Source organism: Protopterus annectens, chromosome 11.part0 (assembly GCF_019279795.1).
Source record: "Protopterus annectens isolate FY-2018-M chromosome 11.part0, PAN1.0, whole genome shotgun sequence".
In the NCBI taxonomy this organism is placed as follows: domain Eukaryota; kingdom Metazoa; phylum Chordata; order Ceratodontiformes; family Protopteridae; genus Protopterus; species Protopterus annectens.
The window spans coordinates 930812097-930834389 of record NC_056745.1 but is presented as its reverse complement, the minus strand read 5'-3'; positions in this window follow the sequence as shown (position 1 = coordinate 930834389).

Here is a 22293-nt window from a genome sequence, read left to right as displayed (position 1 = left end):
AATGCACATGCACACACAAACACAGCAAGTGGGCAGGAGTGAAATTAGAACCCCTAACAATCTAGTCTTACATACTACAGATCATAGCATTTAATGCACATGCCACAGCTTAGCTATGACATTAAGGTGGCTGCTGGTAGTCTTATGACAGTTATCTGCAGGCCTTGTGTAAGACAGGAGTTTGGAGGCCTACATCAACTGCAAGGGGCAAAATATGCATATCCATTGTAATATGGAAGTCAGTGGGAGATCCACACTTGTTTTATGGGGGCATGCACATACACACAGAAACACACCAAGTGGAATAGAGTGAGATTAGAACTTCTCCCTATCTAGTCCTACACACTATAGATCACAGTACCTAATGCATGCACCATGGCTTAAGTCTGCTTTATAAATGACTGTAGGTGAGCAACTTGTAGAGGACATACAGAAGGCCTGTGCTGAACAGCGAGTGTGGCCAACAGAGTGACATTGCTTCTTACTGTCATCTGCATCTAGTAGCCTAGCAGTCAGACAACTGTTTTTTATCCTAGCTATGTGGCAACAGTAACCAGTTTGGCCATATGTGTCTGTTTGCATTTGGATTGGCAAGCCTGTGGCCAAAAGAAAAATACCCTGTCAGTGCGTGAGTACCCAAAATTATGTATTTCACAACTTGTTGACTTGTTTGTGTATGTGTGGTGACATCCAACAGGCACAGGGGGCTGTAAGTAAGTGCATTATCTACTGTTGAGCCCTTAATTTTGGTCCTTTGACCAACATTATATATGTGTTATAATGCAGGTTTAATCCACAATCTGGGCATGTCAGGCAATACAGACATATGCACACACACACACACACACACACATATATATATATATATATATATATATATATATATATATATATATATATATATATTTAGGTATATAGCAGGGATATATATATATATATATATATATATCTTTGTGTGTGTCTCATATATATATATATATATATATATATGGGGAGAGACAGAGATGTGTGTGCATGTGCATATATATATCATATATATATATATATATATATATATATATATATATATATATATATATATATATATATGTATGTGTGTTGTTGTGTCTTTCGGCTTTTCCCGGTTAGGAGTCGCCACAGTGGAACTCCGGTCCGCTAATGATTGGCAGTAGATTTTTACGTGCCGAGTTGCCGGCCCTGACGCACATCAATGAAGGTACGCCCATTCACGCATGTCTCCACACAGAAGACGCTCTAGCTGAGAATATATACATATATAGATATATATATATATATATATATATATAAGGAAGAGAGGGATATTAAGAGACAGATATATAATATATATATTATAAAAGTCATTGCATAAGGAGCAACAGATTTGCGGGTTAACTAAGTGTGCGAGCATGCCCAGTGGGAGTTTTGGCTAGTTATAAGCTGAATCCAGCCCACACCTAGCTGTACTCCAGTCCAGGATTTTGTGTATTACACAATATGACATCTGCCCCTGTTTCTGCACTACTGCACTACACTCACACTGGCTAAGATTTGCTAAAGTTATCTTATGTAAATAATATGTGACAGCAGTTAAAATAGTACAGCACAAACAAACTGACTGTCAGTAGAACACAAATTATTGATACTTCACATCCAAAACAAGTGGATACTTCTATATGAGAACCATGAATGCCATCATACAAGATGAATGCCTTAGTCCTTTCAGCAGCAGAAGCTGCTTGACAGACAGTGCTCATTCATCACGCAATCACCTGCATAAATAAGTGCATTGGTTATTCTTCTGTTACCTAAGACATACAATGTATGATCAATTTCTATAGTACTGTCCTGAGACTGAGTGAAATGCTCATATACCATTGATAAGATACTGTTAAAGCAGTTACAAGGGAATGCTGCTGTGTTTGGGGTGGGGAAAACAACACCACATGTTCTGCTGGGATACACGACAGTCTGACTATTAATTAACCTGTTTAACATGTCCCTTTCATGATATACCAGCAATCTGTTGCAGTAACAGCATGAATATTCCATGCATGAGGCCTACTAAATAGAAATGGAAACATGTTAGTGAAATGAGTATCTGTAGTCCCATGTGGATGCCATTTCGATCTAACTAGCCCACTATAATTACTTACATCATGCACCTGGTCCATACATAGACGGACATATGATAATAATCCAGTAGACTACTGTGTAAGTTATGGAATTATCCAGCAAATGCAGCACTTGGTACAACTGTAGTTCAGTACTGAATCTGTCTGATGCAATCAGTACACAGCCAATACATGGATAAGTACAGGATGCATATTTTATACAGCTCTGCTTTAGGTCTACCATGTGGGATTGGCTACTTATGATGCAGTTCACCTGCCCAGGATATAATTAACATAATTTTCCGGCCCTACTTTAGTGCATGACATGCTATTATGCACCATGGAGCACAGCATAGCTTATACAAATTCAAAAATATTTATTGAAGATATCCAGTTTTAATTGATTGCTGCCTATGTCATCACTGTCATGTGGCTAGTCTGTCCATGCGAACACATTAAGCTATGTGGTGCACTGTGCAAACACACGCAGTTGAGAACAAAAAAAATCCTAAAAATAATAAGAACCCCCCCCCCCCCGATGTCATCCAAATCCTCTGGAAATATTAACATCATGTAGGAGCCTACAGGAAGGGGATATGCAGACACAGTTGCTCCTTTTAACAATTTAGGAAATCCACCTCATTTGCATACATATTCATGCTGACAGCCTAGATACTACACAGTTCATAGCCATGTGAGATTGGTGACAGCATCTATGCACCATTGTACAGACCTGATGCAGGGTCCTACAGTATATTTGTGAAAACCATATTAGAAATATTATTTTATTTCTTTTTTCTGTTAAGCATGTTTCCGCACTGTGGCGCATAGTGCAAACATGCCAAAATTGTTAAAAAAATTATTATTTATTTTACATAATCCCTTCCTTTTTCAGACATCCACAATATACATTTTGTACATATATGTATGTGAGCTAACATTTTCTGGGGAGTTATGTCCATATTTGTGGACTTTTACATCACCTTCTGTCCATGCAGACTCCTTTACTTGGAAAAATTCCTCATACACTATGGACACTGACACTGAGTCTACATGGATGACTTTCTACTTGTTGGATCACTACACCTGGGTCATTTGCATAAGATTCAACTGCTTATGAGGTAATTCATATTCCACGGAACTTTCAATGTTTGCGTGTGTTTGCTCACCACTAAGTGACGCTTACTGAATCTAAAACTTTCCGCGCTCATGTACACATTGTGGTGCAATGCATACACCAAAAAAATTTGTGTAAGCTTTTCTGAATTCCCATTCAAGTCATTAATCAGAGTGCTCCAGGCTGAGTTAATAAGGTTCACGTGGATTATCGCTTGTATCCTCATTAATAAAGACAATGAAAAGAACAGCACGTTAAATCACTGTAATATGGATGTATGATACTGTTATGGATCTGTTTTATGCCATTTTTAGCATGTTATTACTACACTGTTTATTTAGAAAAGTCATCTGTGTTGGACTTCCATTCTTAAGAGATACTGAAGTTATGATGTTATTAACAGGAGTGTTAATTAATTGCAGTGCTTATCAGAATTAACAGACAACAGCAATGATAAGAGTTCAAATATACAGATGAGTGTGGCATTCACAAAATTTAAAGTTCAAATGTGACAGTGATATAATGAAAGTATTATATACTTAGGACATAATTTTCTGTTGAGAATTAGATGAAGTGAAATAGTAATATAAGGCAAATCTAAACAAAACTGGAATTCATATTAAGGTTTCTTTGTTTCTGGCAATCATATTTCACTATGCTCTTAGACAAGCATTATAAACATGATATTTTGACAGTGCTATCTTAAACATTAATCTGTTATCACAGCAATCCTATTATTAAACTCACAAGAAAGTTGCAGGACAAAGATTTTTTTAAGCACACAATGATATTGATAATGCAAAACCACACAACATGAAATATACACAATGGCATTGCCAGTGGAACAGAAAAGAGATTTTATATTAGCTCTTAATATAACATAAATTTTTGTGACTATTTCTATGAAAAAGGGCTTTGTTAGATAAAAGTTGCTATAACTTTATTGATACTTTGTCTGAGTGTAAGCGATGTTTTGTTATGAAGAGCTTTACCTAAGAAGAGAGAATGCATATTGTCATTATACACACCCACAATTATCCAGTCAGCACTTTTATTGGCACTAGATACCAGTATTCAAAGTAAAACTGCAACTTTAATAATACACTAAATGCCAGTATAACAAAAGTTAGTTCACAGCTTCACTTCTACATTTCAACTGCCACATCAGATTAATGACATTCTGATTATATGCATTTTTTTAATCACAGTGCTATATGTGTTATCCATAGATACATACAGGGCTGGCTTTAGACATAGGTAAACTAGGCAACTGCCAAGGATACCATGCTTGTAGAGGCATTATTTGCCTATTAATTTAAAATTTTTAGAGCACAATGTTTATTTGCTCAAATAAGTAACTAAATAAATGAATGAATAAATAAAGTACACATACTAAAAGAAAATGCACATGAGATACATGTGGCACTCCAGGTGGTAGTGTTGGAGCTGACTGGACATGAAAGTCACATTACATTAATTGAAATATTGTGAGGTCACTTGAGTAGAGACCTCTCAATATTCAAATATAGGTGCAAAGCCTCCAGAAGGAGTTGTATGTTTTGTCTCAGTCTGATGATGAGAAACATGAACCTGAAAAGTCTTGTTTTGCTGACTCACTGTAATAAAAAAAAAAAGTTCAAAAAAGCGTAACAATGATGGATAAAGGTCAAACTCTGGGACATTCTGCACAGAGATATGAGGAATAACATGGTATCAATGACATAAGTGTTATTACTATAATGCTAGTAGTGATCAGCCAGATATTTTGGATATTTCTGGCTTTGTGATTTGTGTGGACAGTTGAGATTAGAGGAGTGGAACCATGATATAAGTGCCATTACTTGTTTTAGCAATTATGTTCTCAGTAACCAACCAGATATTTTGGAAATATTTTTCCTGGCTTTGTTATTTGTGTGGAGCAACCCAGATTGGAATGCTTTAATCCATGGCAATGTGTTTGTGTAGACTGTGGAGGTGAATTATCATATACCATCAGACGTTGTGGCTATAACTGCTGTGTGGGGGTTGGGCGTTGGCTGCACGAAAGTAACTGACCTTCTTGTCTTTGCTCAATTTAAACAGTCATCATCTGCATTTGAAGGACTACTGCACTTTTGTAAGAAGTAAGATGGACTACTTAATGGACACCTGATATGTACCGACAGAATATGTTTAATTTCTGTGGTTGTCTTTTGCTGAAGAAAATGATTAGCTCTCTCTTGCTTTTTGCTTATTATTTTGGCTTTGCAGGACTAATGCGAATATATGAAGCAGTGTGCAACATTTTAATGTGTGGTGCCTACTTGGACAATACATTATGCAGTCATCCTCTTTTATCATAATCAGATATCTAAATTGTACATGTAAATGGCTATAACTGCTTAGTGGGGTTGTCTGGATGAAAGTAAGTGACCCTGTTGTCACATTCTCAGTTTAACAGCCATCTCTCAAAAAAAAAATGGGGAGAGGAAATGCATCCCAGAATACCCAGACCTTCAGAATTTCTAGGGGGCAGTAACCTCTGGACACCAAGGCTCAATGAGTGTATTTTGACATCGGCTTAGTAAATGCCTCTGCCCTGAACCCTACCTAGTCTAAAACTGGCCCTGCTTATGTGTGTATACAGCAAGTCACTCTACTTTTGTGAGAGGCTGTGGACATTGCCATTGTTTGTTTAAGATTCCCCTCAGACCTCAGACGTCACTATATGTTGTGTTTGACATGAGACAGTGTGGTCATTATTTCTTCAACTTCCCTCACAAACTCCAGAGGGGCACACAGATGGTCACTCCCCTGAGATTCTCTGTTTATCTGAAACCTGGTTAAAACCTAACACTAAAGACAATGAAGTGTTACCACCTGGGTACAACATACACAGGCTGGATCGTGCTTCGATGAAGGGAGCTCGGGTAGCTGTACTCTATAAATCTGAGTTGAATGTCACCATAGATGTAATACAACCTTCTCAGATTAATAACTCAGAGATTCTTGCCACCAAATTGCAACTTAATAAAAATAAATGCATTAATATCATCTGTATGTACATTCCCCCAGGTAACAATATATCTACATTTGAAGATATCCTGCACTGGCTATCATGTCACTACCCACTACCCCTAAGAAACCCTACTACTTGGAGACTTTAACATAGACTGGGGCACCTGTTCCTCAGAATTCCCAACCACCCATATTAACCTGCATGTATTTACACAAATCATATCCACCCCTACCAGGATAGGTAGTCTAAACTCAAAATTATGCTTAGAAACAAAGCATGGGCTTTATGGCGTTCTTCTAAAGACCCTCAAGATCACATTAAATACAGGCAATCCAGGAACAAAACCAAAAAATCAATTTTACAAGACAAAAAAAAATACTACTATAATTTACAGACAGTAAATCAAAATAACCCTCAGAAGTTTTGGGCAGGTTTAAATAATCTACTACATCCTGGACAAACTTCAACCCCAATCCCTGCTGCTACTATTGATAATCCCCCTGAAGATGTTTCTGATAGTTTTAACCAATTCTTTACTGAGACAATTCAAGCCCTAGCTAGCCAACTACCTCCTAGCTCCCCTGGTCCTGAAAGTAGCACCCCTAGAAACCTACTCGCGTTCAGCTTCCAACCAGTTGCTACTTCACTTATCCGTACCTTGATCAAAAAATTAAAACCCACTACACTTTCTGCTGATCAACTCCCTGCCGAGTACCTACAAAAATCAGCTTATGCTATTGCTTACCCCATCTCAATAGTAATCAATTGAACCATAGTAGAAGCTCAAATTCCCACCATCTGGAAAATATCCTATGTAATCCCACTTCACAAAGGAGGCAGCTCTACTGAATTCTCCAATTATAGGCCAATAGCTATACTCTCTCTACTTGCAAAGATTATGTAAAAATGTATTCATAGACAACTCATGCACCACCTAATCCAAAATCGCCTTATGGCAGACACTCAGCATGGCTTCCGTCCTCATCACAGCACTATTTCAGCCCTCCTAGCCTTTACTAACACCATAAACCATAATCGCAACAATAAATATATATCCTCAGCCCTCTTTTTGGATCTTTCCAAAGCATTCGATATGGTCGATCACCAACTTTTAATCCACACCCTGCAAACATTCTGTCAAGATACTGGAGCCCTCTGGCAGAACAAACTCTCTAACCTTCTACCTAACACCCTTGGAGTACCACAAGGCTCTATACTAGGGCCCTTGCTGTTCTCTATCTTCATTAACGACCTTTATACTGTCATCCCAAAAGTCAGCTGTATCCAATATGCTGATGACTCTACGCTGATTTGCTCAGCCACATCTCCAGTAGACTTATGGTCAGCTACCCAGACCACCTTTAATACAATAGAAAACTGGCTTTCTGAGCATCGTCTGATCCTAAATCCAAAAAAAACTAAAATTCTGTTATTTTCACCAACACGTAGGTCTAACGCTTTCACCTTTACCATAAAATCAAATGATGGCACAATAATCTCCCCTGACCCATCTGCAAAACTATTAGGTGTCATCATAGACAATAATCTAAAACTTGACTTACATGTTAACCAAACTATCAAAACCATCAATAAAAAACTAGGGTCACTTTATAGAATAAAAGCCTTCCTAACCCCTCCAGCTAAAATTGCCATAGCTCACTCTCACCTTCTTTCAACCCTTCTGTATGCATCCCCTCTACTCTCAAATTTAAACAAGGCTGTCCTTAACAAACTCTCAATTTGCTACAACCACATTGCCAGGTTTGCCACTGGGCTGCCTTTTAGGACACATCATTGCATCAATCTAAATCAGCTTGGGTGGCTTGAACTACCCAGCCTAATCCAGTATAACCAAATGATTATGGCCTATAGAATCCTCTATAATCTGGACAATACTCCTGCACTTAAAAATATTATCACCCCCTATAACAATCCTAGACCGCTTTGATCCTCTAACAAACTACTAATTCAGACTAGCAAAATTAATAACACAGCCGGTGATTCTCTCTTTGCAAACTCTGTAAGTAGATCCTGGAACTCTCTTCCAGCTGATATTACCTTACTTTCCACCTTAGGTCAATTTAAAACTAGACTCAAACAACATTTGTCACTTAACTGGCTAGATCAATGTATCAAGCCTGGATAACTCTCTCTAGAATGTGTAAAAATCTGTTAACCAGTTTACTGTGTAATTTAATTTAATCCTGACTTGTGCTCAGGATTAACTGTAACCTGTGGAACTTTGTTTAACTTTGCTTACTTATGTAATCTCTGTAAATAGTCTGTTTGTAATATGTAATGCTGGTATTATGTAATGCTGTATCTGCTTACCCTTGGAGCTTTTCTCCCCGGGCCTCCGCTGAAAATGGGCATGCATCCAGTCAGACTATCCCGGTCAACAAATGTAAAATAAATGAAAATAAAATAAAATAAACTATATTGTTTGTAAAAGTAACATTTTGGATAAAGTATTACAATCATTATTTGTTTCCATTTTACAAGCAATCAAACATCTGATGCATATATAGATAGTAAATAAGCATGCTGCTTATATATGACTGACAGAAAAAATTATATTTTCTATTTGTTTTTTTTTTTTTAGTTTCCCAGTCTTAAATCAGCAGGGTCACACAGACAATGGGTCTATTTTGGGGGGTAAGGGGTGAGAAGTGACAGCAGAGCTTGAAATATGACAGTGGACATCTGTGCCTTAATTTTAATCTCAATTTAACACCAGACATAAATACAAGGAAAGTGACTATCTATTTTGAGGTGGGGGTGGGAGCAGGTACTTTACCTAACTATGAAATATGTATCCTCACAAGCATTTGTCTTCTAATGGTTGATCGGCTTTGAGTATTAAAACTTGGATAGAACTTATTTCTTTCTTGAAATAAAAAAGTAATATTGATTTCATTATTTCTTTGTGCATAATTTTGTTCAGGCCATCACCGCATCAAAAGGTTGGAAAAATAACTCTAAAATGCACTTCAGAGCGGATTATCCATAACCTTATGTGTTCTAGGTACTTAACAGCCTCAATCCTGCATAATTTAGATATTGCAGGATGGTTTTGATCAGTTAGGGTGTGCAAAAAGCAAAGTTGAATATTAAGACTGAATTTCATTCCTTAATACGTCTATCCATCTCTATTAAATCAATCAACTCTTTCCTTAGATAATTTTCTTCTAAATTGAGGGCACATTTTTTCCCCTCTGTTTCCTGCAATCATTCTACAGAAAGTTCCCGAATGTCTTCCTGCGACATATTCTCTTCAGCAGTATCCTGCATCATCCATTGCTCATTCGTATGGGAACTCAATGGCTTATCACTCCACAACTTTGACTGCATCAAAATTGCCACTGTTTCTTGCTCCTTCTGTTGTTATGCAACTCAAACTGAACTTTTGTACTGGTTTCCTACTAAAGGTTCCATGCTGTGATATTACCTAAGTTGGATTTTCTACGCTAAATCCTTCACTTTGCAATGTAATCCATAACTTCAGTTTCTATTTCTTTAACTTTGTCATTACTAATCCTATTTTCTACTTTCCCTCTTTGTTTTCTAATTTTTTGTACTCACCAAGACTTGAGGATAAATTCAGTTCCAGCAATGCTACTCTCCTTTTCTAGCTGATTTTGTCTTCTCTTCATTCAGACCCCTGCTTGATCTTCTGTATATTAATAAAAAACAGAAACACAACAAATACCTACTTTAGGTAAGCAAACCTACATTGTAATACAAAAGTACCACCTGGAGGTATATTGCTCCCAAGGGGTACCATTCTTTTGGAAAATACTCCCACTCCATGTCAAGCAAAATAGCTCCCTCACTCTCTTTAATCCTAACTTAAATGGATAGCTAGCCACGAATCCACCTTAGGCCAAGCCCCATATACATTTAAAGACAGGGGAAGCAAGTAAATCACAGTAGCTAGTTTCTTGGTAATTTTCCAGACTTACTGCCTAGTATACACCTGTGTAAACATCTATGTACTTATCAATTTAGAATATGCATCTCCAGCAGTAACAAATACAGTATTCATCAGTGTTCTAAAGTATTCATAAGTGATTCACCAGTGTCAGTGTATTACCTTTCTCAACATTAATCCAGTAATTTCTCTGGGTGTAATAGTTGCTTTCTAGGATTTTTATATTGTCATTTTATACGGCCCAGTTTTTCACAGCCATTGTATTTATCTTCTTTATAATTATACTTTTGTGGAGGATAATTGTTACTGTTATACAGATGTCAAATAAGACAATATTTTTACTTTTACAAGATTTGCTTCTATGTTTACTTTGTGTGTGTGTCTCCAACATGCTTCTTCCTCAACTGGTGCATATCTGCAGCTGTGGTCTCCATGCTTAAGGCAATGTTGCTTTTAACTTAATTCAAAAAGCACTCTTCTTTGGTAATCTTCACTATGAATCTAACTCACAAGCCCATCCCTAAGGGTTTCTCCCAAAATCATACCAAATTCACAGTTCAATGTTTCAGCTCAGTAATATGCTATGCCACTTTCTCATTGAGGAATCTTTGCAATGAATAACATAAAATCTTTCAACAATTACTAGTGATTTAAGCTGAAAATTGTGTCTTTAAACATTTTATGAGCTCCTTATATGTTTTATCTTTAGGTTTTAAAACTGAATAAGTCAGGTTATGAATTATTCAATACAGGAATGTATCCATAACTCAGTGAACCAGTATGTGCCTTTATGAGGAAACACCAAAATATCATTCACCACAAAATAAATACTCAACTCTTTCTATACATGTACATCATAACAACATACCTGATATTAATTCTTTGATTCCTCCCCTATGAGCCATTGACTGATGTCAGAGACGCTTTTTCTTCTTTTTATTTTATATACTTTGAAGAAACCCACATATAAATAATGGGTAGAGCTTGAATCCACATTAATGGTGTTGAAGGCCTTGGTCAGGTCAAGATAGACAGTGTGCATTCCATGGCCACGATCTACAGCCTCTGTAACCCTTTCAAAGAAATTTGACAGATTAAATTGACAAGATGTGCCTTTCACAAAGCCAAACTGTTGGTGATCAAGAAAAACAAGATTCTTGACATCAGAGTTTATGAGATCAGTTGTTATACATTTTATGGCTTTGCAGATGAGGCTTGCAAGGCTGACAGGTCTGCAATTACATGGGTCCGTTGCAAGGCCAGTCCTATGGAGGAGTAGCACCACTACTTTGTGGCACTCATCAGAGATAAAATCAGTAGCTAAGTTTAAGTTAAACAGTTTGAGAGGTGTCTGTAAGGGTATGCATAATAGTATTATTAATAATATACTGAAAATATAAAAATATTAAAAATATAGTGAATTCAAACTTTTCCCTCACTAGCTCTGGCAAGAAAAGAGAAAATTGAGTGTAAATTCATAAATATGTATAACATTCTTCTAGAACTGATTAATGTGACAGTGTTTAAATGCATATGAAGAAATACCAAAAGATATAGGTTCAGTTTTCTAGTAAATACAAAAGATAAACTTAGAATTATCAAGAATGGCTTACTTAAGTAAATCTTGGCTTCTGTCTCAGTGGTGTATGAAACAAATCCACTAGTAAATTTGTGCATACTTTTCTTCATTATTTGTGTGCAAATTAAGTTGCTATATATGTATGTGTATCTGTAGACTCACAAGCACACATGCACGTTCACACACACACACACACACACACACACACACACACACACACACACACACACACACACGTATACAGAGCAAAAAAATTAATTGAAAAAAATGTATATTTATCATACTGCTCTGTAAACACATAGGCTTGGTGAATTGCTTTTTAGAGTAATTCATTAACTGAAAGATATACAGAGTGAAAAGGGGACAGAGAGAGAGAGAGAGAGAGAGAGAGAGAGAAATCACAGCAGAACTAGAAACAATCAGGGTCACTGTGACCCATTATACAGTCAGGTGCTTTTATGTAATTTTCTGAGTAGAATCATACACTGGTTTATTTTCTTCAAAATATGTGAAATATCACAGCATTGCATACTGTAGGGAGTGACTTTATTTAATGGAAAACTATATTAATCTGCATGTTGGAAATGCTCATTTTACATAAATTAAGCTTTAAAACTAGTCACATTCTTTTATATGAATATATTTTTGTACAGCTGTGTAATATTTAAAATTGTATAACATTTGCAATGAAAATGATGAACTATTTGTTAGAGACTTGTTTTTTTTTTTTTTTTACTAGCTGTTTGAACCATTGGGGATTTACATAAAAAATGACTAATGCAGTCTACTGCTCAGGGACCATATGAGACATGGCAGATGAATCAAACCTTAACCATTTGTTCACATTATTCAGACAGTGTTAACAATGTAACACTACACGCTTAGTTGCTCCTGAATAAATATAGTTGTAAGTACATAAAACGGACCAGTGTGTGTAGTACAAGTCTTTAGTCTCTGAATGTACGATTATCAGTGTAAAACATTTTGAAATGTATTCTTGTTTTATTCTTGTACTAAATAGTAAAAATTACTCTAATTTTATCTATGAATGTAGGTAAGGCTGCTGAGCAAATATGTATATACAGGCACACAACTATATTTATATGGCAGCAGGAGATAATCTTTTAGGATATTTTCTCTGATTTTCTGGTAATCAATAAGTTTAGTTATGTCTAAATTTAAGTTTTCCCAAAATAAGCATCTCTTCTCTGCTCTGCTTATCTTTGACTTTTTTACCCATCCAATAATTCATGTTTTCTGCTGTGTCCACCTTTGCGGTATTTAATAATATAACTTCTACAACTCAGGCCCCTTCCGTGAAGATGAGGCCCATGTTTTTCATTTTATACCACCTCAACTGTGTGTGTGTGTGTGTGTGTGTGTGTGTGTGTGTGTGTGTGTGTGTGTGTGTATGTGTGTCTGTGTCTGTGTGTGCCTGTGTGTGTGTAGCTATACATGTTTTAATCAGCATATTAATTAACTTTATAACAACATCTTTTATGGCATTTTCTAATCCCTTTGTCTCATTTACTTTTAAAGTTTCACACTTTTGAGCGTTTTTGGTTTTGATTTTTATGCATTCAGAGTATAATTTCTGAAGTTTCTTTCTACGTTTTCTGAATCTTCATTCTATACATTTTTTGGACTTTTGAATAATTCACTGTCATGATATGAACTAAATAGAAATACAGAGTAAACAAGGATAAAACCATTTCTAACTTAAAATTTCCATTCAGTGTAAGAAGGCAAGGAATGTTTAACTCACTCCCCCCTCACAGGTTCTGCTGGGTAGAGCATATAAAAGGACATTTTGCAGCATAATGCCCATCTTCTTATCAATCTGTTTAGAGGACATAGGTTAGGCATTGATTTAACATAACAATAGGACAAAGCAAAGTGGAAAAGGAATGTGAGGAAGGTTAAGCACTATGAAAGAACAGCAGAACTCACAATAGCATCTACAAGCTTAATGGGAGTGCTTATATTATGGAACAATAAAGAAGTGATACAATTTTATGATCATTTATCAGTATTGTGGAAATTGTGCAAATAACTTCTGTATGCATTTCAAAATTAATTAATTAGTTAATATAGTTAGTCATTTTTTTAACCTGGTAAGTAACCTGATCCCTGCTGACCTTTATCATGCATAACCAATGTCTCTCTAACACATGCAATAATCATGGACAGCTTATAGCTGTCAGTCAAGCACCATGCCTTTAGAAGGTGTAAAAAATGAAGTGTCAAGGAATGGTTATGGACATGCAAGGGGAACATGAAAGCTTCATAAAGACCATAAACTAATGCAATGAAAGAACCTTGGTCCATAAATCATTTGATCAAAACAATTCTGCAAGTCATTCCTACTGAAGGACAAAGTATTCCTACTGTAAGTTCATTCTTGTTGATAAATGCAGATATCATCTTCTTTGTAATATGCTATGCTTTTTTGCAGTTTAGTGTTAAGGGATAAAGACAAAATCATCTAGCTTAAAAGTGCAATAATAGTGAGACATCTTAGGTGCCCATAAAAAGAAGAACATAATCCCCAGGATTCAATAAAGTCCATGTAGGCTCCTTGTAGAGCCTACATTGAATGCATCCATGTACATGACCACAGTTCCCCCTCTCCAGCATGCCATACATATTAATTATGGTGCGCACCTAAGGGACATGGGTATTGAATCTGTGTAACACTTAAGGTGCAGCCACACACCTTTTGGCCCATTCACCTTTTCTGAAAGATGTACAAGACATTTTATGTCATTAAATTGCAATTTAATTTTTTTTTATATTTATGTGCTTGTTTGCGAGGTGCAGCTAATTTCTTAGCTAAGCTTAGCTTTGCGCACATATACATCAGACATCCGCTAGACATCTAAAGATAGACACCAGATGCATTCAATGTTAATAAAGGTTTTTCCTATTTATTTTTTTATTGTGCCTGTTTGTGTGATGTAGCACATTACTTAGCTAGGTGTAACGAGGCATACTTAAATAGTAGACATCCACTAGTCAGCTAAAAATAGAAACTGGACACCTTCAATTGTTGTACTTCTGCAGTACTTATCAATGCGCAAACCAGCACAGCAAAGGTGCACTGCGCTTACAGGCACCTTTCCAATATAGTTGAAGATATTCAAGTCCCTTTTACTAGCCTAGTGGCTAGATAGGTTGAGTCATGACCTACAGTGTAGTAGGTCCTTGGTTTGTGTTCTGGCTAGTAATGCTTTTTACATATAATGTCATTAAACTGGGTCAGGTGACTGAAACATCAGTTAACTTTAAATGATATAATTGTTACATTTAGAAAAAGAAAAGGTGCGTAATGCTAAGCTTCATTTAAACATGGATTGTGCAAGTCTGAGTGATGCTAAGTGATGCAGTGCTTTTTTGAAAGTTACAGTATGACGTGTAAGGGCAGAAATGCAGTCTATATAAAGGCCAGTAGGTGGGAATTTCATATCATTCCTTGGAGCCTGACCTTGACTGTGGGTATGACTGCTGGAGTTGGAGAGGTCTTGCGTTTTAGGGCACAAAAGTGGAATGCGCAGGAGTCCAAGGATTTATTGGTATCCTGGTAGAATGATACTACTAGGTCTCACAGTGCAAGTTTGAGGCCTGGGATCATTTGGCCAGGGACCTAACCTGCGCTATTGGTATCCCCCGCACTGGTGAGCAGTGTCATCACCACTATGATGAAAAACATAGGAAGAAGGGAACCTTGGACACCTGAGTCCAAGAAGCTAGAGATGGGCTCACCCCACAGATATGTAAGTATGTTTTCCAATAATTTATATCTATACAAGTGGGATGTGTACAAAACTGGTATGCATAATGGTTTGCTTCTCTTACCACAGCTGCAGAAGAGAGGGCTCCCAACGTACAGTCCCATGATGTGGGTTTGGCCAGGATGAGGCAAGCATGTGGTAAGTAAGAAAATCATCAAAATAATAACTTAATGCATAACTTAATAATACAGTAAAGTAAATACAGATTCTGCAGTCCTAACAGTCAGGTATGAAACACTTGGGACATCCTACATCTTTATTAGTGTGTCAGTGCATATCTGAAATGGTAAAGCAAATTAAAACAGGTAAGCATGCAGTGCTGTGTAGCATAGCTTCCAGCTATCAGTTAATGCTGTGGTCTACCCAGATTAAGAGTCACTGTTAAGGTCTGCTCATTGTCTGAAATATGCTGTAGGTTGCACTCAATAAATAAACAAGGTATATGGGTAAGTTAACAGACAACCTAGACAGCTATCCATGTGTCTAAATGCCAGAGTTGAAGCAAAATTAATCAATAAATTTTAAAAGGAGATGGTGTTTTGATAAGTAATGTTTTCAAACTGCTCAGCATTTCTGTATTCCCTGCTTGTGTGTTCTAATCTGACACCAGTCAACTGTTACATGTGAACTACTAAATAATGCACTAGCAAATATCAGAAATAAATGTAGTGCAATAACCAGATTAAGGGTCAAGCTTGTGTTCTGCTCGTATTGTCTGAAATATGCTGTAGATTGCACTTAGTAAATGAACATGGTATATGGGTAAGTTAACAGAAGTCCTAGACAGCCATACATGTGTATAAATGCCAGATTTGAAGTGACATTAAGCATTAAAGTGTAAAAGGAGATGGTGCTTTGAAAATTACCTTTTTCAAATAAGTGCTCAGTATTCCTGTAGTCATTGCTTGTGGGTTCCAATCCCATGGCAGCCAACTGAGAAATGACCAGCTGTCTAGTATAATTAGTGTACATAAACATACCTCCAACTGTCACAATTTTTGCAGAATGTAATGACTACTGTCCCATAGGTCTGGTGCTTTGATCTACAGATGTATGACATTACTTGGAATGTGATTTAATGGCAAATCTGTTATCAGAGCACCTTGCTACTAATGTATGAGCTCACTATGTAAAAATGTTCCCTGTTGATGTCCACCATTTGGTATGGCTTGCCCATAATGTCCCATGCTAACCGGTTGAGAGCTATGTATGTGCAGCAGCACCTATACAATATAAGTAGTCAAGTGTGCTCACAAGTGAAATCTAACAGCTCTAGAAGTATGTAATAGTAGTCTGTGTAGTTCTATAGGTTCATAGGTTCATAGGATGATACTAGGCTATTGGCCTGGAGGCCCTTATAAGCCTAGCCAAGAATTTCACCCATGTTCCCTCAAAGTCAGCATCTGTTTCCCCTGTCCAGCAGGGACACAGGTGGGATCCCAGAGGTGTATTTTCTGTTTCCCATCCAGTCGTCCAGGTTCCTCTTAAAGAGGGCTAGAGAGGTACTCATAATAGTATATGTTAGTGAGGTATGTAACAGGAAGCAAGTGTGCAATTTTATCTACAGCATGTAAAAATACACCCGCTGAAACAGTGACTTAGTAGCTCAATCTGTTAAATGCAATGCAAACATTAATTTTTGGTCCACAAGGTCCTGGGTTTAAATACAGCGACATCTAGCATTACATCAGCAGTATTAATTCTGATATGTATGACTATCTCATCACCTATTTATTCACCCAGATCAGTACAGTTTGAATGCCTGCTTCTAAATAATGACAAGGGCCTATAGAGAGGACCACATTTAAACTATTCCTGTTACAACACTAGAAACTGCATAGAATGTCAGGTCATGCATCAGTATGAATTCCTAGAGCATTTGGAAGTATGTAATTCAAATGAGGCCCAGTCCTATCAGACTGCAGCCCACAATGACTTGCTAGTGATATTACAGAGAACCACAGCAGCACAAGTTACACAGATAGATGGAGCTTTTGCAAGAAGCCAGCACACATGTTCCAGAAGACTACCATGACATAACATGACTTAGCAGTTATCCACCTGGCTGGCATAATGGTAAATGCACCCCCTACCTTGTTCTAGGATACAACAAGCACATTTACCTTTACTCTGTTAATGATACCTTTGGCTAACATACTTACATTAAACACATACCTTACTTTCCAGTAGGGTGGGCTCTCTCAATCAGGGTCTAGATGTAGACCAAGGCTGCCACAGGTAACACAGTAACTCTTAAGTGCTATTGCCCTGCACATTCTGTGGCCTCTCTTAACTATACCTATTGCCTACAGCAGCAGGTTCAGCCTGTAGCACACACATCTGTACGTAACAAGTAGCTGCTACAAACATTCTCTCTGTGCTGACATAATCCCTACCCCAGTAATTTCCATCTGAAAAAGTTAGAAAGGGGATGGAATCCACATTGAGGCCTTATATATTGATGAGTATTTGTATGGGATTGGCTGATTATACTGCAAATAAGCTGTGTATGATGCATGTAGCATTCCTGAACCACACACTGGTTCAGAGTCAATCACCTGCTAATGAGACCCATCTTAAAAAGGCAAACACCGAGCTAGGTGAACCACTGTGTATGAGAGTTAGTTTGTATGCTTAACTCATTCACACAGTACTCATACAGTTGTATCTTTTAACAGAGGAGTTTTGTACTCCATCAGATATGTAACCATTTTGTTTTCAAAATGATGCATATGTTTAACTGTACTTAAGGGGAATGGAGATTACATCAGTAAGTCTTTCTTAGGAATATAATGATGACATGCCAGTGATCTCCAGATACACCTACAGAGGATGTAGAGTACAGCAAGGGTATAATGCTCTGCATTAACTAGGTACTCAGATCTCCTGGATACAAGGGTATAATGCACTGCATTAACTAGGTACTCAGATCTCCTGGATACTTCCTTTGTTAGCAATTGTAGTAGTACCCTGCTATTTGGTTGGCACTGTTGTTTATATGTATGTTATAGGTGGGGGTCTCCCTACTATGGGACATACTACAATGGACTCCTCTGTTTATTTTGTGATCATACATGAGTATCTGTCATGTCACAAACAGCAGTAGGTCACTATTGCTGCTATCCTAGTTGCTTCCACAACCTTTGTACGTTTGGCTCACTGTTGATTAAGAGATGTGTAAACAAGCAGGGAATACCAGTAGGCTTCCTTTATTGCTGCATCTCTACATACTGTACTCCCACATATGTGATCCTGACATCTGTTTCCATTTATTTCTATTTCAGGGGAAATCATGCATGCCAGATTCTGTCCATCTTTTACTGAGGCAGAAAATGACCTCATGAGGTAAATATGTTATCCAACACTACCAAGTCCTGCTGTCCAGAGTGAGGGCAAATAGACAAAAGCATACAGCCATGTGGGATGAACTGGTGCACAACATTAATGCTATGGGTCACCAGAATTGCACTTCTGAGCAGGTGTGACACTGTTTCACTGACATGATCGATATGCCCCCAGATGTGCAGTGGATGTGGCTAGGGATTGTCAGGTGGGCCAGCAGCAGAACAACCTCTGTCACTCACTGAAGAATTCCTGGTGAACCTTGCAACACAGGACAGCTCTCAGGCATCCATTACCCCATATGTTATGGATGTAGGTGCAACTGTTTCCACTCAAGAGGAGCATCCAGATATGCTTATGTGGGTAAACATTGGAATACTGTAGCAGTCAGAATATCAAGGTGAACATAGTTTTACATGGGTGTCAGGTGTTTTGGGGGGAAGGTTAGCTGCATTTTTAAGCTCATGCACAGTTTGTGACCCACATACCTGTTAACATAGCAACTAATGTAACAGTGACATATTTTGGAGTATTAGCTCTGTTATACTGTCACATGTGCTGCTGGGTACATTACCTCTCCCACACATTTTTCCAGGACCATCAGGCATAGAAAGAAACCATGCTCCTTCTGCTGGTAAGCACAATACTGTTTTCTCAGAGCTGTAAATTTAGTTCACTGTATTCACTCAAGTATAATCACAGGCCTTCTGGCCGGATTGATGTACTCTGTGCATGATTGCCAACTGTATAAATATTTTCTGTCTGCACACTGTTTAGACTCATACATATGCCTGGCAAGTGTGACCACAGTTACTGCTTTGACAGTATTGTCAGTTGCTTTGACAGTATTGTCAGGACTTTACACATTGCCAAAATGGTCAGCTATGCAGATTTCTGCAGAATGTCAACAGTGTACATAAGTTATGTTTTGCTCATTTGATTCCTATTTAAAGAACATTTATTTCTAAATGATTACAGATGTAGGTTAGAAAACAATGTCCTCGTGTCCTACTGTTTGAGGTGGTCAGTTATACAAGTGTGTAGTAGTGACTGCATTATATACAGTTTAATATAAATTGTGACATACTACTGCAGAGCATAGTGGTGCAGGTATTAATTTAATGTTTTTCCCTTTTTATCACAGGTGACTGGGGAGGTTGGTCTTTGTCCCATTCACAACCTGATGTCAGTGTCTCTTCAGACTCCTATGATGATGGTGGGCAAAGCGAGGCACATTTTAGGGTTGCAGGGGTTGAATTTGACAGAGGTTGACATCCCTCATCAGCCCTCAATATCACCATACACAGCCAGTATGCCTATGCATACCCAGTCGCCTGTGGCAACAGATATTGGACAGTCAGAGGGTGGGGACATTGAACAGGGAAATGTAACTACTGTGGCTGCAGTGAGTGTTGACATTGGCCATAGCCAAACAGTTGACAATGTTCCTCACAGACAGATTGATAGGGGTGCTCATAGGAGGCCTACTGTCCCTCCACCACCTGTTTCAGGTGTCTCATCTTGTGTCATTCAACTTATGTTTAGGGCCATCATGGAGGCACAGGCAAGTTCAGAAAGGAACTCCAGATGAATGCTCAGGGTTATGGATGCAGCACAGTCTGACATCTGTGACTATATCCACCGAATTGCTGATACGCTGGATCAGTTCACTGATGCAGTTGAAATATGTTGGTCTGAGACAGATCGCACACTATCTGTCTTGGTAAGCATGTTGTCTGTGATGGAACATCTGGTTTGAGTTGAGCACCAGCCCCATGGGTGTAGGTCAGCAACTACATCTGCCGAGAGTCAACATGCTTGTGTACAATCACTCTCCCATAGTGGCAGTATATCAAGCGCTCCAGAGGGGAGTGTGCTGTCCACATCAAGATGTGGCAGGCCATGGGCTCATGGTCCTGGGTAGTCTTGTGGAGGGCACTTTCCCAGCAGACAGCAGTCATCCTCACATAGTAGCACAGCATCTGACCTTGGACATGAAGCTGCCAGTTCACATGTTTGTGGGTGGAGACGATGAACTGTCAGCTGTACCATGCATGGCTCACAGCTGTCCAACATACAGACATGTAGGGCTAGCACTGAGCATGGCTGTGTACACTCAAATACTCACACACTACTGTCACATTTAGGTCAGCTACAGACACACACACCACATTTCCATGGTCACAAGGACAACACAGACACCTTAGAAGGTACCCTCCAATGGCTATCCACTAACCACCCCCAAGAAACTATTATTCTCGGAGACTTTTTATATCGACTGGAAAACCTGTTCATCAAACTACCCCACCACCCATATTAACTTACATGGCTTCTCCCAGATTATAACTTCCCCTACCAGAATCAATAAGCCCAAAAATAAGGAAAGTATCCTAGACTGGATATTAATAAACAACGAACCCCAGTTATATAAATCAGGCACACTACCTGAGGACATGAGTGACCACTTCCTAACCTATATAATCAGACAAAGGAATGACATGCCTCATCAAACCACCTTTAAAACCATTAGAAATACAAAAAACTTTAACCTGACTAATTTCCAGGCCAAACTTAACTCATGCAAATGGTCCAGTCTTAAACTACTTCCCCTTGATGAAGCAGTCTCAGACTTCAATGCTAAATTCCTAGCCATCTTAGACAGGCATGTTCCCAAACAAACAATCAGAGCCAAAAACAAAATTGCTCCATGGCTAACCAAAGGTACTACACAAAAACTTATTGCTAGAAACACAGCATGGACCTCCTGGAGATCCAGCAAATCCCCACAAGACCACATTAGATACAAACAATTGAGAAACGAGGAAAAAAAATCCATCATGCTAGACAAACAAAACTACGATTTCAATTTACAGCAAAAGCAAAAAAATCAACCACAACAATTCTGGTCAGGCCTTAATAAACTGCTCCACCCAGGTAAATCCTCAACCCCCACCCCCTCAACTACCTTACATCTAGCCCATAAATGTGTAGCAAAGACCTTTAATACTTTCTTTACAGAAACAGTGCAGTGCCTCGCTAATAATCTATCTCCCAACACCTTTGATACTACCTCACCCACTCAGGAAAACATACTTCCCTTCAAATTTGATCCTATCCCCAAGACTTTATTAAGTTCCTACTTCAGAAACTGAAACCCACCACCCTGACAGCAGACGTACTCCCTGCAGAATTTCTACAAAAGGCCGCTAATGAAATAGCATACCCTATCTCCATCTTAATCAATCATACTATCCACAAATCCTATGTCCCCTTCATCTGGAAAATCTCCCACATTATTCCACTACACAAAGGGGGAAACTCCACCGAACTCTAAAACTATAGACCTATAGCCATCCTATCTCCCTTAGCCAAAATAATGGAAAAATGTATACTTAAGCAAATTCTAACTCACCTTATCCAGAAC